Source organism: Anabrus simplex, chromosome 3 (assembly GCF_040414725.1).
Source record: "Anabrus simplex isolate iqAnaSimp1 chromosome 3, ASM4041472v1, whole genome shotgun sequence".
In the NCBI taxonomy this organism is placed as follows: Eukaryota; Metazoa; Arthropoda; class Insecta; order Orthoptera; family Tettigoniidae; genus Anabrus; species Anabrus simplex.
The window spans coordinates 42,460,291-42,475,391 of record NC_090267.1 but is presented as its reverse complement, the minus strand read 5'-3'; the positions used below and the strand labels follow the sequence as shown (position 1 = coordinate 42,475,391).

General features: G+C 39.0%; 1 protein-coding gene across 1 annotated transcript in view; it reads right to left on the bottom strand.

Annotated features, from left to right (window-relative positions):
• Positions 1-15,101, bottom strand: part of LOC136866638 (nose resistant to fluoxetine protein 6) — a 165,300-nt gene that overhangs the window by 127,388 nt on the left and 22,811 nt on the right. The window lies entirely within an intron of this gene.

The window sequence follows — 15,101 nt, the reverse complement described above, 5'->3', positions numbered from 1 at the left end:
TGTGTTTGAAACATCATCACCATGTAATTTGTGACTTTTACTGTACCAGGTTATAGTCCGACTTGGTTGAATGGTCGCAGCCGAGGATTTTGATTCAGAGGGCACCAGGTTCGATTCCCGAACTTTTAGGGTATTTTAATCGTGTATGGTTAGAATAAAAATTATTCACTTCTCTACTACTGTTCTTCCCTTTGTCACTACTGAAGCCTTTACCTTCATCGTCACTGTTATCTACAGGCTGAAGGTTGGAGAGTTTGAAGTTATCAATTGTACCCGAAATGAAAAGTCCCATTAAAGAGTTTCCGTTTGAGGGCGTTGCTGCAGCGGACATCCAACGTAGCGCAACTCCGATGAGGGTATATATGTGTGAACATGTAGGCAAAGAGATTAATGTGTCAGTCGTGTCGTGCCAAGATGGGTGCGTTAAATACGCCCACGTGAACTATGGCGACATCCAAACAGGTGCTGTTATTCTCTTCCTGGCTGCCGAAGGACAAACACCGGTGGACATCCATCGGAGAATGAAGATTATGTATGTAGAAGCATGTCTGCCGAAATCCACCGTAGTGGAATTGTGCACCAAGTTCCGTGCGAGTCGCTTTTCGACACAAGAAGCCGCTCACTCTGGGAGGCCAGCCTCAACCATTAAGGACAACATGCGAGCGGTGGATGAGGCCATGAGGCCCTATAGTCCTAAACTCTCCCCATGGGATTATCCCTCGTTCGGTTCCCTGAAAATGGCACTGAAGTGTCGACGCTTCCTGTCGGAAGAAGATGTGCAGCAGGTGACCACGGACTTCTTAACGCAGCAGGACCCGGTGTTTTACTACACGGGGATCTGCAACCTGGTGGGTCGCTGAGATGAGTAAGTGCTCTCGGCGACATTACATGATTGGCGACCCGATTCAGGACTGTACGGGCGTCGTACGGAAACTTTCTAATTTCCCCATATATGTTCACACTACGCATATAAGGACGCTCAACATGACTATCGCCAGTGTCAGAATTATTGTCATGTATTGTAGATGGGGCTAGTATGCAATGTCTTCCGTTTCTTGTGGGATCACATGTAAACTACCACCCCCTTCTCTGACACTTCGTTTTCACTGTCACTACATAAATGGAGTAATTCGTAATTCATTATCAAGAGGAATGGACAGTCAGCAGATGAATTCCATTCATTCGAAATTCTGCGTGTTTCTTGTTCTTTTTCTTCCGTATTCATAAATGTTGAGGTTAACAAATTGAGCGCCCGAGGGTACACCGGTGACTATATTTTGGATTTCCCGCTAAGATACGGTGGACAAGGATGTCCGACAATACAGGATAAAAGTAAAGTACCAGCCCACAGAATAAAATTTTAAAAATAGCGCCCAAATTGTCAAAACATGCTCACAGGAATACACGATGTGGCACTACAACCCGTTCTTTCGAAGTGTCCCTCACGCATTAAGGTATGTATTAACGTTCGAAATCGCCTTTTTCGCCCAAAAATGCCATTTTAATTTTTTCACTGGAAATGAAAGCTTGAAGTCTCTACTTCAAAATGAGATATAATTCATACATATATTCCAACTGTAAGTATCCGAAAATAAGATCTAACTAGCCACGTGCGTGCGTGATAAGGGGCGTGGCTGCAGTGTCCTGCCTACATGTAAACATCTCGTCAGATTTTCTTATTCAAATTTACCTCTTTGGTGTGACATGCCTCCTGAGTACATAGTTCATAGTTCTGACTAACAGATGTCAATACTTGTATATTCCAAAGACTTTTATTCCATTGATAGGCAACGGATATAAACAAACCTTCCTTGTGGCCAAGTGGTCTTTCACATTGCGACCAAAGAGCTTGTTTCTCTGTGAGTGTGTATAAAATGGGTTCTAAAAGCCAATGTAGAGCAAAGAAAAAGAGAAAATTTCATGGAAACAGACATAGCAAGGTGAATGTCAGTGTTACTTGTGCTATCAGTATAAATAGAGAGACGGAAGGTAGGCCTAACGTAAGGGAATCATTTGCTAGTGATTCTCAGTCCAAACTTTCATCTGTAGATATTGAATCTGATAGTGTTAGTGACATTTACAGTATCATTATTGACATAGAGTGCTTTACACGTATATTGTCTGCATTAGCTTGCCCTAGTTGCTTCAGCTGTAATACAGTTTTTGTAGAAAACCTAGAAATTCTGAGATTTGTTTGGGGAATGTCCCTTGCATTGTTTTGCAGCAACTGTGATTATGAATTCCGCAACTGACAGGAGCACTCATCGATAAGATGCAAAGTTATTTGGAATTGCTTTACGTTCCAACACAAGCAGTATTCACGCCATGTCAAATGGCATATGGGCCACATTGTACCATTTGATAGCAACAGAGGACCGTCCCACCCACCATTGGTGTCCTGTAGGAACTGACAGCTGGTGCTCATATCAGTGAGCTAAAGCAAATAATGAGTTAGAACAATTTTAATTCAAACCAGGCCTGTCCTTCAAACTGAAGCCTATAATTGAGATACTCACCGACCCAGAAATGCTAAGTCCTTGCATGGATTGACTCAAAATAATTAGTCATTCAATGCCATGTTATGGAGAAGGTGTCCTAAGGAGACATAAATGTGGGGCTTGATACCTTAAAATTAGGAGTGATGGATGCAGTTTGCCATTTCAACTGGGAGAACGGAGTGGAAATAGAAATACTGAAGAGGATGGGAATTGCTCCTGGCAAGTAAGTACACATTATCTGGTGTACTTGAAGCTGATGCAATACGGTTGCACAAAGGTGCAAATCAAAGTACTGAAGAACAAAAGCAGCGGAGGCAGTACTTGAGAGGCAGAAGGAAACTAAAAGAAGACAAGAAACTTCTAAAAGAGGGTAGAGCCTATGGAACAGGCAAGTTTCTAGGTGCCCAAATAAGTAGGTTATGTTCATAACATAGTCCTAAAACTTCAGTGCTGTTTTTCTTCAATGTAATTTTTTGCACACCTTCCCACATTTCAAATACATTTAAATATCCTTAAAATTGAGATAGAAAAATCAATGATAGATTAAATTAAAGCTAATGAACGTGGGAATGTTGTAAACTAGTACTTTCATAATATTGTGAATATTGTTATTGTTGTTATTATTATTTTTATAGCCATTGTAACACGGGTGATTAATTATTTTTAAACTTTTGTCAAAAATTATGTCCAGCTCCCTTTCTGTTTGTGATAATTAGAAGATCCTAGTTCACAACATTCTATGAATGAAATACTTCAACTTGGTGAAAACAATTTCAAGATTATTACATTTTTGGAAATTTTATGACATTTTGAAAATTTATGTGTTTTTTTCATTAAACTAAATTTTTGGGTGAAGATAAGGCACAAAATTTTGATTGCATTATACGAAACTGTTAGTATAATATTTTTTGTTTTATGGAACGAAACTCAAAAAAATCGGTTCAGAATTGTGGATTTTCCTTCGAAACGTTAAAACATACCTTAATGATGAATGTGATGCCTAATAACCTCAACAAAATCGACCTTCTCTGAAAATGAGGAGTTTATGAACTCGAATGTTAAGAACGTTACTGCACTGCGTATATGTAGGACAAACAAAACGCAGTTTCAACACCAGGTACAAAGAACTCAAAATTGTATTTCGATACAATAGGCATGCAGCCTTCGGACAGCACAGCTCCCACCATTTCACACATATCCACACAGATCTTAAAATTTTATTAATCGAAAAAGACATGCTATTAATTAAACATAATGGAGGCAATGGATATACTGTATATATATCTGAAAAATTTAGCAACCAAACCAACCTCAAGGATCACAGACACTCGTAAAACCAATTCCCCCTCCTCTTCGCACCACTAAATTAATTCAAATTTCGGTGAAACAACATTTCACATTATTCTTGTTTAGCTCTTAATTCATCCCACAAATCGCAAGGAATTGCGTTGGGAGCGAGTAGAGGGCGGGCGCCCTACCCCCACTTTGTGGAGTAAACACTACATTTGTATTAATTTTAGCCGGTTGAAACTAGGAATTTTGGGAATTATTAAAAATCAATTTACGCAAGCCCTGTTGTCATATCTGATAATGTTTCGTTTCGAGAAAATGAGTTCACTTAGTTCCTTCCGGGCGTGATTAAAATTGACGAACCCGCCGTAATTTCTGTGTCAGAAAGCAAGAAAGCAAGGGGAGGGAGGGAAAGTGAGGTGTATGATGGAGACAGTGATAATACTCCGATCGTACGGAGAAGTTTCCTCGTTCGACTCGCACGGAATTGGCCTTGTCTCTTGCGGGCACTATGTGACGTACCCACTCGGCCCACAGATGTGTGACAAATTATAACGTGGCGGGTCACTTTAATATAAATAAATAATATCTCATTGTTTCTCCATAAACAATATCTCATGTGCGCCAGTCTTCAAGCTTATGGCTTGAAAACGATAGTTGGTAATTATTATTATTATTAATAATAATAATAATAATAATAATACGTAATGAGACTCAAAAAACTCCCAGGGTTGAGGTGACGGAACACAAATCATTAAGTACACTAACTTGGAATTTCAGGATCATTAATAATAATTTCAGAAAATACATATGAAAACAGCTATTTATTAGGATGAGAAACGTGACGTAACGGCGCATTAACGAAATCTGAACTTACGGAAGCAAAAGAAAATTTGAATGAAATTAACTCTAAGAAAACGAACTGTTGCACGAAGACTTGCAGTAATTAATGCCATTAGCTCACCGTTTGTAGACTATGTTATCTTGAAGCTGATGATGGATGGATCTCTCGTACCGGCTGCGTCATCTGTTGTTGGATTCCAGTCCTACTTCTGCTTTGTGCATAATACACTAGCTGTAATATGACTTTCCTGCCTTAACACTTCCTACTGTACTCCTTACATAAAGTCGTAATGATTCCTAATTTCAAATGAAAAACCACCATGGGTTATGTTTATGGAGAGAATACACTTGTATTCTTCCGTATTACGGAACAGTTGCGTAACTAAATTCATAATAAAAGCTCTCCTTCCCTGTACTAGTCAAAACCGGTCTCCCGTTGACTATACCTCTCGTCATTGAGATAACAAGTCCCAATGAGAGTAACTTTTGAGTAGTATCCAACGGTACTGCTCAGATGCGATGTGAACTAAGTTAAAATCTTCTCCGATGTGCAGACGTTGAATCGTAGTAAGAGTGTCTTCCAAGAGTGTCCCTGTGTCTAAGAGTCAGAAAAAGAATGTCCTTTCCAGCTCTTGTCTTCGAAGTATATAGGTTCCAAAGCCTCCCTCCATCAGCCATATCACATGGTCCAGTAAGATTCGAGGTCTCATCCCTTCTCCTATGTATTGGTGTGAATCCATCACGATGCTCCATTACGTCCATTCACATAGGCTGAACTTTCCCGCGAATTCAAAGCGTCAGGTAGCGTACTTCGAAATGTCGGCATTAATAATGTTTCAGCTGTCTCTTCAGAAGGTGGAGAGGGTAAGGTCCCTCGTAACCTCGATGACGTACATTTTCTGGAAATGGGCTGAAATTAGCCTGCTGACTCTGGTCACCTCACAACGGCTATTGGAAAATTTACTGCAAGCTATTAATATGAATATTATGTGGTTCGTTCAGAATTCGTTATAGCCGCGATACAAAGAAAAGAAATGAAATGATGTGAAATGGATGATTAAAACCCTATATATATACATATAAATTTAAAAATGACCTATGAGTGATTAAATATATACATCTTATCAATTAATTATATATATCAATAATTGAATACATGCAGTGATGTCCCAAACAACACAACTATCCACAATTCATTCATTAAACAGACGTAACTGCATACTTGGTACAAGAACACACTGTAATTAAGGCACACTTGTCAGACAAGAAATGCACCATTTCGTTCCCCTTTAATCTCCTAGTCTCAGTAACGTTCTTAATTATTTATGATGCTCGACGGTGCAATGCTACCGCCCCACGATTATGTATTCCTTCACTTAAAACATTGTAAATGGAATGAAATACCGAACGAAGAAAACAAAGATTAAATTAGATGTTCAATATTCCCACATCCTTCCTCGATGCACAGTTCGCAACGGGGTCGTAGTGACCCTCGAACTCTATTCAGGATGTGTGGTGTGTCACAACGACCTGGAAAGTTGCCTGTATTCTTGGTACAAGTACATCGTCTCTTTCTAAGGAGTTCGCATAGTAGTCAATGTATGCAGAACAAGCTCTACACTGCCTAATGGGGCTGGGAAGCTACTACGCGAAATGAAGGAGAAACTTGTGAATTCACACCGAGCATTACCTCTGTCTCCAACTTCCCATTTCCCTTCCCTTCCCTTCCCTTCCCTTCCCTTCCCTTCCCTTCCCTTCCCTTACCTTCCCTTTCCTTCCCTTCCCTTCCCTTCCCTTCCCTTCCCTTCCCTTCCCTTCCCTTCCCATCCCATCCCTTCCCTTCCCTACTCCTACGCACAGCAACCGGGTCTTTGGCATAGGAAGTACGCCAAGTTCGTCAATTTGAATCATGCGCCCGGAAGTAATCTCATTTCCTGGACAAGAAAAAGTCTCCACTAATACGATTGCACCATCGTGTATTTCTTTTACATCCTGTATGTATCATCGTGGACTATTTCATAGAGCTCTTTACACCCGATAATACTTCCAGTAATACTAGGGGTTTAGGCAGGAAAATCCAAGAAAATTCTAGAATGACGAATTTTTCCCTTTGAATTGCTCCACTAAAATCGTCACTGCTTATTTTCCTTTCGTTATATGCATTATAAAATAGCGTAATATGATAACAATGGAAACTCCTGAGTGAAACTGGCGATACTGCTTCTGCGTACCATCTAGCGGTTCGAGGAAGTAACTACACTTGCTACTGCAATCAGCTGTGTATGTTAGATGTCTGATATTTGTAATTCAGATAGCGTTAGCTTGTTTTCTATAGCTATTTTGGAAATGGCACGAAGAGGAGTTATTTGTGCTATGTACGGCTGTTTTATTTACTAACGACAAACTGATCGCAAGACATTTTACGCATTTCCTAAAAAGGAAGTGCTGTGAGTATACCTGTTAATGCTTGTGTGCCTATATTTTTTAAATATTTATGTGAACGTACTTTCTTTAAAACATTGCAGTGAATTTAACCGATTTGCAGATGTACTCAGTAAGTTGTGAAAAGCAGAAGGGCAGATTAAGATTAAAATCTAAGGACCAAAGACCAGAACATCTAACACAAAAACATATGGGTGGCGTGGACATCAATGATCAGAAAAGAGAATACTACGGGGTTGGGTGATAGTCTAAGAAATAGAAATTGCGTAGTTAGGGGAGTTAGGGATTGGAATAACTTACCAATGGAGATGTTCATTAAATATCCAAATTCTTTGCAATAATTTAAGAAAAAGCTAAAAGAACAGCAGATAGGGAATCTGCCACCTGTGCGACTGCCCTAAATGCAAATCAGTATTGATTGATTGATTGATTGATTGATTGATTGATTGATTGATTGATTGATTGATTGATTGATTGATTGATTGATTGATTGATTGATTGATTGATTGATTGATTGATTGATTGATTGATTGATTGATTGATTGATTGATTGATTGATTGATTGATTGATTGATTGATTGATTGATTGATTGATTGATTGATTGATTGATTGATTGATTGATTGATTGATTGATTGATTGATTGATAAGACTATGTAGTGTGCTTGGACTACTTCTCAGAAAAGGATTTCAGAAACTAGGAGTGTGTTCAAGTAAATGATCAGGTAAATTATTGTGACTATGACGTAGCAGACCGTTACGTCACGGGCTGGGCATGTAGCAAGTTTCCGCATCCTGAGTGTAGGGATGTATTGTTATCTGATGTTGATTATAGCATGGGAATTTTGCACACACGAATGAAGAATTATGATCATTCTAAAATGATGTTTGAAAATATGTGTCGGCAGAATTGTTTGCCAGAATATCGGGAATATTTGAGAATAGTTTTTGTCAGTTTTTTTGGAAAGCACACGTGGAACTAGAAGCAAATTAACTGAGAGATTTTTGTTCGTTAATGAATGTAGTGAAGGTATATGTAACAACTGTATAAAATTACTGAGTTGCATCTGGGTTATAGTGGGTTCGAACTACACCGTCAGCAACCCTGAGAATGGTATCCCGTTGTTTCCCTTTTTCATACGAAGCAAATGCTGGGGCTGTACCTTAGTTAATTTCACGGCCGCATCTTTGCTACTCCTAGGCTTTTCCTATACTATCGTCGCCGTAAGACTTATCTGTGTCGGTGCTATTTTTTTTTCTTGCTAGTTGCTTTACGTCGCACTGACACAGATAGGTTTTATGGCGACGATGGGACAGGGAAGGGGCTGGGAGTAGGAAGGAAACGGCCTTGGCCTTAATTAAGGTACAGCGCCAGGATTTGCCTGGTGTGAAAATGGGAAACCACGGAAAACCATTTTCAGGGCTGCCGACAGTGGGCTTCGAACCTACTATCTCCCGAATACTGGATACTGGCCGCAATTAAGCGACTGCAGCTATCGAGCTCGGTCTGTGTCGGTGCGACGTAAAGCAAATTATAATAATATTAATGACTGACGCACGAGTATTTCACAGCCCTGATCAAGTCACATGTGAATAGAACCAACGATTTAACAGATAAATTCTTGCCAGTAAAAACATCAAACTGAAAAATATATAGCATGTGTAATTTCCTCTTGGAGATGTTATCAGGCTTTAGCCATAACGTGATGATCGAATCCTTTAATTTAATGGTACCACACATTTGTTTTATTCTTATCACTGGTTCTTTCAGACCACCAACCACTTCTTCCTTCCCTATATTATGTTGCAAGGGTGACGCAAACGTCTTAAAATCAGTATTTAGTGGGGTTTTCTAAGTCGGTATATGTACTGTTTTAATAGTTCGTTGTGCTGGTGTTCTCTTCGAACCGATAGGTGACAGTATTATGCGCTGTCGCCGCCAGTCTGCGTGGTAAGTGAGGAGAGTTTCCACTATCATCGTGTTAAGCTATTTGTTTTTATACACCTGAAACTGTTACGAGCTCTTTTCTCTTACCTTATGTGATTTCACCGCTTCGATTTGGTGCACGTTATACTGCGCGACTCTACGAACTGTCTGCTTGCTTGTCTGTCTTACTACTGCATGGGCCGTTGCCCCTCTCTGCGCATCCACCCTGACGTCATCTGCTCCAGTAATATCTAGATTTCGCCCCCTGCTGTGTATATATACTCGCCGCTTTCCTTCGTTCGGCGATCAGCTGTGATTTCGGACACTGTAATAGGCAGTGGGAGTTGTAGTAGTGTACACGGCTGGACCGTGTGGATTTTAACTTCACTTCGTTCTTCTCTACTGACTGGGTGAGCAGACACTTATTATTACTATCATGTTTTCATAACTGCCCTTCTTTCCCCTGCATGGGCTTTGCTACTGCTGAAACTTTGAACTTTAGTCCCTTCAGGACTCGATGTAGCTGTGATGCACTAATATCTTGCATTTGGACTTTATTATTTGGAATGTGGAGGCAAAGGAATGCTGGGCTTGCAACAAAATAGTAACTTGTAAACTTCTCGGGTGGTGTAATGAACATTGCTTTCCGTCATCTTGAGCTGGGGATTCGGCAGCTTGATCTTCCCAGGACTTCCCATCCCATCGTTCTCGCTTACTTACTTTTCTTTCTTGCTCCTTCCTTTTTTTACTTCCTTTCCTACCTCCTTTCCCGATTTCTTATCAGTTAGATTTAATCATAGTCAGGAAGTGATTGTGGAAATGTTGTGGTCTGCCTATTCGATTGTAATTTTAATGTTTACTTTTCGAACATTCTAGCATATTGCCCCTTTCAAGTAAGCCTGTTACAGCTTTGGGGGATCAAATGTCATTTATACTTGCTCGTTCACTAGCCTTGGGAAATGTTCGTTTTAAAACATGTTGTTTTTGAGGGTCACAGTTCTTGTCAAATTCTCCGTTTTGAATCTCAAATGTAATAATAATAATAATAAGAAGAAGAAGAAGAACTCCCATGGTTCTCCTTTTGTACCTGTGCTTAACAAAGATGAGCGTAATAACGAGTGTAATTCCTCTTTCATGGTGTCTTTGTATATAGACTACTCAAAGCAAAGGTAACTTATATTTTTTCCCTTGTTTTCGTGTTAATATTTGCCAATGATAGATATCTGTAAATTTTGCTATGCATACTGTACTAGGAAAGCCTAGGTCCTGGTCCATAGTTATCAAAAGAAATGTTGTTCCAGTATATAAGATCCGTCCGACGTACGAACATCTAAGTAAAAAAATGTTCCAGTATGTACCAGCCTCCACGAGTGCGCTAGGCGGAGTCAAGTGACGTCACCTGTCGTTCAAAGCTCACCTCCCCTAGAGATATTTCTCGAAAATATCTTTCTTTTCGCAAGTTTTCAACGCCTGTACCAATTTTAATGGAACAAACGCTATATTGTAGCGGACGTCATGAAAATTAACCTCTATAAATTCCAAATTAATCCATCCTATGGTTGCTGAGTTACAATGATTTAAAATCTAACAGAAATTACGCACTCACGGTCACATGGCCGAGAGAAACTACCCCTCCCAGCGCCAGCTATATATGCCACTGGGTCAAGGCTAACAGGTAGTTGTGTGTGTTGGGTTGAGTTCAGTTCATTGCAAGCATTCCAGTCTAGCAGTGCAGTATGTGTATGAGTAAGAGAGAGGGGAGACTGGCCCTCACACAGTATGTTCGTGCAGTCTCGAAGACAGAACTTTTCGTCGTGTTTCGCGGAGACGAAATTACGGGCTAGTAAATCGCCACCGTACTTGAAAAAAAAGACGTCGCACCGTAAGTAGTCTATTGTGCCGCGACTACGATATAACTTACAGACATTTCGAAGTATAACACGTACGAAATCAGTGAAGTTTGAAGTTATATATTGGACATTCACAACATGAAGTGTGGACTTAATTAATTGCACACAATATTAAATTACCAACAGAAACTCTCGTGTACAGTAACTTTAACTACTCTAGAACTTATTTTCCAACATAGCACATCCTTGGACTGTGTCTTTTTATTTATGTGCCATATTAGGACATGACGTGTTACAGTGATAAACTTAGTGAAAGTTAAGAACTTTTTCTAAAATAAGATAGTTCTATCAACATTAGAGAATCAGTGTTATCTGTCAGGACAACGATTCAAAGACTGTGGTTATAGGCGGTAATGAGAAATATTACGTGTTTGCACTGTGTTGGACGTTCTCAGTGACAGTTTAAAATAGTTCTTTTTGCAACAAGGACTGTGATCACTCATTTGACGTCCTAAAATTAACATAGCATCTGTAAATACTACTTGCATGTTCCGTGTGTTAAGATCATTTTCACGAGCAGCAGAAATCTTCAGAAAATTCTACAAGATCCAACTACCTTCAACATCATTTCATCTATGACGTCAACGTGGTTTCTTCGTGGAACTTGAAGTTCGAATCATCATCCGCACCCGCGGAATGTTCCAGATTCTCATCAGTATTCGTAAGCCAAGTTTTTTAATAAGTGAGTAGTCACAAACTGACTTTCTTTTTTTTTTCTTTCTTATCAATCGTGAACAGTGGTTTACCCAGTGCTGCGTGTGACGATACTTCGTAGTTTTCCCCAATTACTCAAAATTCATCTTTTAATGACAAATCTATTTTCAAAATCTATTTCACATAAAAAAGACTCTAGGAGTTTCAAGTGTTCTATGTTTCAAGGCTCACAAACTGAGAAACACTCAACAGAAGTTCAAATTCTTATTTTCAATTATAAGTGTGTTCATGTCATGTCATAATACTTAGAAAGACTTTAGGTGAAAAAGTGTCACCTTATGTTTTCGCAAAAGACTATTGGATCTGTGAGATTTATTTATTTTCACAAATTGCATTCAAGAAGATTTACGTTAACCGTTTTGATTTCAACAAATTATTTGCATTAATAAATTGCTTGAAAAAAGGGTATAACCATCTATTATTCGCCCTGCGAGTCTATCCTGCTCTGTACCGGCTCCAAAAACCAACTTCCACTACCTGAGATCCTTCTCATGCCTTACGCCCCGAACTTTTACTGGTACAATACCAAAGACAACAATAATAAGTAGTGTATTCTCCCTTTTTCCAGTATCTGTATGCACCTGCGATAATAATAATAACTTGTGTGATTTGCAGATAACTCATACTTGCATGTACCCGAAGATGATACATTTTATCTGTTCCTGTGGAAATATCTGTCATTACCTTTGATATTGTTCAACATATTTGTTATTTTCAAAACCTGTTGTTTGGGGAGTTCTTTCTTACATGATCCCTTCCTCTTTATTATCTTACATGTACCTACTGCGGATTTCCTCTAGGGTTATGGCCCAAAATACTCCTTGCACGTTGCTTTGTTAATGTATTGGGGTCTGTGGTGACTTAAACCCGGCCTTCGAACTGTGTAAATATTCGAGTACTTTACGCTTCCCTGCGCTCTGCTTACTCCTGGGCACATTTGACCTTGAATTGATTTGTGAGATTCGCTTCCACATTAGTTGAAGTGTTGGTTTCGAATTGGCCTGCTTAACTTCAACTACTAGAGGTTATATCATAATTTATATATTGTTTATTACAATACTCATACTAAACCGGACGCGACACAAAACTACTCGAGTAAATACTCTCTCTATACGATGGTTAAATCTTCATGAAATCCGTTCGTTTAAATATAACTCTCAGCTTGTTCAGTCCACCAAATTTTATTTTGAATACATTTATAAACTCTCTGATAAATAAAGCATTCAGTAACAGAATTCTATTTGAAAACGAAACAACATAGTCTATATACCAAAAGAGTTTATTAGAAACAGATTTGACAAATCCTTCCGTCCGTTCTACTAGAACGATTTGCTTCATTTATGTTTTATTCTCTTTAGAGTTAACTGCCGGTGAATAATGAGACATTGATAGGTCTCTAAGTTCAGGAACTTTGCGTAATAATTAAACCGAATCATTAAATGATCACTCCAATAATTGCAGGCGAAGGCTTACCCTAACCCGCAATACATTCTGTACTTAGCAGGTAGTTAAGCGTCTAACACTTTCATTAGTATTCTGATGCTGATGCATGCAGCCATGTTTGATTACTGCCTTTTAAGCAAGAGAGTATACACTCACTCTTATCATGGAAGAATACTATTCTCTGGTAGATATGCTTTGATTCTCTAACCTTTCCCAGCTTCCAAATATATTCAGTACATGGCAGAACTTTCCTATTACATGTTTTTAAGAGAAAACAATCTACGTACATACGGACTCCCTCACACATTATCTGGGACCAGCTATCGAATCTGCCCAGCTACACTAGAAAGAGTGAAGGCAGTGTATCTTTAGAAAATTATCTGCCTGGCAATGAACGCTTCTTCGAGACTAACCTATGAGCTCACAAAACAACCGTTCTATATAGAAAAACTATGATTTAAATTATCAGTGCCTTCTACGACACAATAAAAAGTTTCATATCAGCAAGTGCAGGATTAAAAGAGCGAATATATGGAAATATTTTTACCGAACAGGCGGTACGATGACGCCAGAATGGATGAATTCTGACTGCGAACTACGGCATAACATACCGCGCGTATTATTAAATGTTCATAAAACCATTGAAAAGGGAGGGCAAACAATATGACTACGACATATGAGTTATCTGACGTATTTATAACGGAGCAGCACGGTTCCACTACTGAATTTAAATTTTTCGAATGGTTTATCATTTTATTTTTCAAATTTAGTTTCACCAGACGGAGAAACATACGAGTTTTAAATTAATTGAGCCGACACTGAGGAGAGATGGCTTCAGATATTACAAAAAGTCCGTTTTGAAGCTTTCATGATTAGCCTATTCAAACACATACAGACATATACGTGACATTTTTAATAGTATGTGTAATACATATAATAGCAACCGGTTCATAGTTTGTTCTAATCTCAAACAGGCGTGCATTGACTGCCTTGCGTTTTATATTTTTTCTGACAATATTGACTCAGCAGTCAACAAGATCAACAGACTGATAGAAATAGCCGAGGAAGTAGCACTCCATATCAATCATCAACAGAGTCCGGATTATTAGGTACTGATAGGTTAGAATGCAAACATACTTTAGCCAGTAACAAGTATACCCTACACTGTACAACGGTTATGCTACGAGATTTGCATAGATATTAGGAGTACAGCCTATAGAACTCCTTGAATTAATGCTACTCTTCCTACATCGTGGTACAACGGGTTGCATGACACTTCCTACAAACAAAATTACTTTGCATTCTAACCTATTGCCACCTAAAAATCCGAGGTATTATCATCAATGATGAGCATTTCGTGCTCTCGCCCAGGTGGAACATTGTTTACTTAGCCTTTCCTTAAATATTTTCAACAAGCTTGGAAATGTATCGTACATTTCCCTTGGTAATGTTTTCTAATCCCTTACTCCTCGTATTACATAGAATATTGGCTCCAATCTGTCCTCTTGAATTCCAGCTTTATCTTAGTTTCATTCCTACCTTTAAAATCTTCACTCAAGCTTATCCTTCTATTTACGTTATTCCACGCCAACACACCGCTGACAGCTCGAAACGTACCGCATAGTAGAGAATCTCGTCTCCTTACTCTCAAGTCCTCCCAGCCCAAAGTTTTCAACATTTTCGTAACACTAGCTACCCCATTGTCGGAAATCATTCAGAACAAATAGTGCTGCTTTCCTATGAAATTTTTCCAGTACTGTATCAAGTTGTCCTGGTGAGGGTCCCAAACATTGGAGCCATACTCTAACTGCATTCATAGACGCCCTCTTCTAAGACACCCTAAACACTCGCATAACCATGTGAGGAGATCTGTAACCTTTCTTAACTACCTCGTTAATATGATTACCTCAATGAAGATCATTTCTTATATTAACATCTAAGTACTTACAGTGTTCCCCATGGGGTACTATCACCCCATGAATACACTAATTTAAAACTGAGAGGACATTTACACTTGATGAAACGTAGAATTTGA